We start from the raw sequence: 4,570 nt of genomic DNA on the forward strand, positions 1-4,570 counted from the left end.
TACATAAATGTCTCATGTAATGCTCACAATGATGCTGTGAAGTAGACCGATGTAAACACTGCCATGGCCTCCAGGATCCGTTTTCCCGTTTATCCTCCCAAACGCATAGCAGTCTGCTTTTGTTCAGATGGACAATATCCCAACTAAACAAACTTGATTTCTTGGGCTTCCTCAGAGCTTCGGGAGACCCTGTGCTTCAACTCAGGCCAATGAGTAGTAAGTGTGAATTCCCTGGGGAAGGCTCTCTGGAAAGCTATTGCTTTCAGACAAGAAATGACAGATTCAGTTGGCTTGTGCCCTTTACCTGCTACCTACTGTCTTCCTTTTTGTCTGTGTGAAAGATCAAGATGCCTGGAAGGACAGCAGTCTCCTCACAGTCATGCATGACAGGACAGAAGAGGGAGGAAGAGAGAAGGAATCCAGAATCCTGACCAGTACATCCGTATCATCATCTCCATTTTACAGATGGGGACACTGAGGCTCAGAAAGGTGAAGCCGTTTGTATAAAGTTACAAATTCAAACCTCCATATCTCTAAATCCAAATTCCATGCTCTTTCCATAAGTTCTGATTAGAGTATAGTCTTAAGATCAGAGATGTTAAAGAATATATGTGTGCATTTATTTTTATTTTTATTTTTTTTAAACAGAGTCTTGCTCTGTTGCCCAGGCTGGAGTGCAGTGGCATGATTATGGCTCACTGCAGCCTCCTTCTCCCAGGTTCAAGCAATTCTCCTGCCTCAGCCTCCCCAGTAGCTGGGGTTAGAGGCACCTGCCACCATGCCCGGCTAATTCTCCCATTTTTAATAGAGATGGGGTTTCACTATGTTGGCTAGGCTGGTCTCAAACTCCTGACCTCAGGTGATCCACCCGCCCCGGCCTCCCAAACTGCTGGGATTACAGGTGTGAGCCACTGCGCCTGGCTGCATTTATTCTTAACTCTAAAACATACTGTTGGTTTTAGGTGGGGCTAAATTCCTGGGATAGGGAAGCTACTTAACAGGCAGGCATGGATGACAGGTCAGTGACCATGGAGGGCTCAGAAAATTCTTTCGTGGTAAGATTTGGTCCACAGCCCTGAGGAGGATGCTCAGTGCCCACTGGCTCTCTCGTCCTGCGACCCTGCAACTACTGCAGAGAAGATGGCCTCAGGAGTGCAAGTTAGTGATGATGTTGCATTTTTTATGACATGAAAGTTTGGAAATGCTCCACACCAGAAGAAATCAAGAAAAGGAAGAAGGCTGTCGTTTTTATTTTTATTTTTTTTGTTTCAGTGCAGGCAAAAAGTGCTTCATGGTAGAAGAAGGCACAGAGATCTTGGTGGAGATGTTGGCGTAACCACAACTGGTCCTTTCAAACATTTTGTGGGAATGCTTCCTGAAAACGATTGCTGCTATGCTTTGTATGATGCACACTTTGAAACTAAGGAATCCAGAAAAGAAGAGTTGATGGGTTTTTGTGGGGTTAAAAAATTTTTTTTTTGTGTGTGGGCACCCAACTAGAACCTATGAAAAGTAAACTGAGCTATGCAAGCTCCAAAGATGCAATCTAAAAGGAATTTTAAGGCATAAACATGAATGGGCCAGAAGATCTCAATTGGGCTTGTATTGCTGAAAAGCTAGGTGGGTCCTTAATTGCAACCTTTGAAGGATGCCCTGTGTAGATCATCATTCAGTGCCATACATTGAGAGCTTCCGTGTTTAATGTTATTCTTTCACTATATAAATAAAGCATATATATTTAGGCCAGGGTCTCACTGAGGGGGAGCTGTCATGTCATTTTTTAGAGTAAATATTCTAGAAACACATGCAAACAGTCCTAAATAAATCTAAAGTCTAAAGTTAAAAAAAAAAGATTGGGAATTTCTGGGTATAGCCTTGTATATACTAACAGCAAGGTGATAGAATTAAATAAAAACTACCATGAAGAAAGAAAGAGGGAATATCACTAAGTGGAAGTTGTATGTAAATTCGAAGGAAGCAAATGAACTCCTATGGTGTTCTAGTGATAACACACAGGATTTTTACTGTCTTCTCTACCCCTTTCTTCATGCCAGTAAAATAGATTTCAGAAGCACTGTTACACCAGAAAGGAAATGAGAGATTGCATTTGTGTTTAAGACACTGGATTTTAAAATTTTTGCTATTCAAAAGGTTCTGTGCCCTTTACACCCAAGTAGGGGTGAAATTACACTGAAAAATCACTTTTTTATTATCTTTAAAATGGGGTTTTTACAAAAGGGTGGCAGGAGGGAATCTTGTCATGGACTTCTTTTTCTTTAATGAGCTCTGGTTTCTTAATGTATCATGGATCTGCTTTAAAAGCCTCTTTATTCACATGTAGTTTAACTTAGGGAGAATTAAGCAGGTCAAACCCAAACACGTTTTTCACTTGTACCAAGAATAAATGATTTTCCCGTGGAAATTCCTGAAGAAGAAAATTATAAAGAGAGATTTGATTCTAAAGTCCAGAACCCTTGAGCCCTGAACTTCAGGGATATTGTTCTTGCTTTGATCACAGATACAGAAAAGAAGAAACAAAACCTCATATGTTCTTATCTCTTTCTTGCCTTTAGAAGGGAAAGACCACACTGGGTTTCTCCCAAGAAGTGAGAAAAGATATGCATAATTTAAAGGTAATTTCTGGAGGGATATATGGTTTAGGACCAACTTTCTCCCAATCAGCTGACTTAGGACTGCATTGTCCCCAATCAGATGGCTTAGTACCATCCCTTCTAAATCATCAAAACTGCCCACAGCAGTCTGGGAGTATCCAGCAGATATTTATCTAATTACTACAGTGTAGTGAGAATAAATTTGATGCTAAAGGAAGGGAGAGATAATGGAAGATGTGGCGTCGTATGTCAGGACTTCTAAGCCAATCTGACAGCCATGGTTATGCCAAGGGCATGTGCGGTCCATAGCAGGCCACTCCATGCACTCCCTTCTCCATGTTGCAGGATTTTTATTCAGGTGAATCCAGGTAAAAAATGAATACATGCTTAAATGGTGAAATCGTAAGCAATGGCTGTAAGCAGAAGTGGTTCAGGGCCAAAGAAGCTGTTTGAGGTAAAGGCACCTCCCAAAGACAAGGGACACGAACAGGAAGGCGATTGATGCTCAGAAGATAATGCCATTTCCATTCATACTGGCTGGGAGAGCTGGATGAGGTTTGCAAAGGAAAGAAGGCATGGCTAAGGCTGACACATGCTCATTTGTACAGATATTTTAATAATAGCAAACAGTGAGCCTTTACTTGAGCTAGGCAGTGTGCTAAGAACCTTTACATGGAGTGCCTCATTTTGTTTTCACAAACAAACTCTATGGAATTCTTTCTAGATCCTTTAATAGAGAGGAAGATGAGGCTTAGAAAAGTTAAGTAACTTGGGCATTACCTTGGCTTCACTATGGTAGTTAGGGTAGTTAAACCATGATTCAAACGTGAGCAGCCAGATCCTCAACTTGACCTCTTAACCCTCACTAAAGTCATGATTTCTACTTTGTGCTAGTCAATACCTTGAGCCCTGGGAATACCAACGTGATTGAGACATTTCCCTGTGTCTTGGAGCTGATTATATTTTAACTTATAGATTTGTAACATTAAATAGTTCTGCCATGATAATTATCTTTCTTTTGAGGACTACACATATAATCTACCTGATACATTTGGATTCTTTCTAGTCACTTTTCACTAATTACCAGATTTATTCCCTGCCTGACTTAGCATCTCATCCCAAATCAGATAGGGAGGAGAGGGGAAGAAATGGAGGTTAGAAGCCTCAATTCACCTCACCATATGGACACGTACAGAGAATCAGAAGCGAACAGAACTTCTAGAATAAAAGCAAAGCCCATGTGTTATAGATAGGAGGCTGGAGGAAGGGGAGATTAATTCTAAGTGGGGGAGATGGGGAAAGCATCCTAGGAACAGTGATATTGGGCTGGGTATTGAAGCCTGGTACTGTCACCTGAGCACCTGTTTATCCAGCCACCTAGACCCTGAAGCAGAGTCATTTAAACTTTGTGGCCTGGAGATGGTACTGCTTGCCACATAGACTTACCCCACCAAAACTGCCCAAACTTCCTTCATGTCCTGGGAGGAAAGGAAGAAAAAGAGGAAGGAAGGAAAGAAGGAAGTTAGGAGGGAAGGAAGGAAAGAAGGAAGGAAGAAGAGGGGGAAAGGAGAGAGGGAGAGAGCGCAAAAGGAGGGCAAAAGGATGGAGGCAGGGAGATGGCATATAATGAGAAGAACAAAGGACAAGTAGAGAAAGAGCCTAGTTATTTCTTGAGCTCTCTCAGTACTTAAGGGCTCTCTCTGCCTCCAAATCCTAAATTTTGGAGCCACCTTAAAGAATCCCCTTGACACTGATTGTCCCATTAGTCAGTCTCAACCTTGGCTTCAAGGAAATCTTGATCATTTTCAGGAGACATTGTCCAGGCATGCATTATTTTTGTAAATTCCCAGGAGATCTAATGTCCAGCCAACATCAAAGACCTTTGCACTGGACCACACAGGGCAGACAATCCCCTCTTGTGATTGTACTTCTGCAACTCTGCCAGGCTTTTGGCCTCA

At 41.9% G+C, this 4,570-nt stretch overlaps 1 pseudogene; it reads left to right on the forward strand.

The window, feature by feature from the left end:
• Positions 1-217: 217 nt before the first annotated feature.
• On the forward strand, positions 218-1,759 carry LOC106634523 (destrin-like; annotated as a pseudogene).
• Positions 1,760-4,570: the final 2,811 nt, after the last annotated feature.

This window comes from Pan paniscus, chromosome 13, assembly GCF_029289425.2.
Source record: "Pan paniscus chromosome 13, NHGRI_mPanPan1-v2.0_pri, whole genome shotgun sequence".
In the NCBI taxonomy this organism is placed as follows: domain Eukaryota; kingdom Metazoa; phylum Chordata; class Mammalia; order Primates; family Hominidae; genus Pan; species Pan paniscus.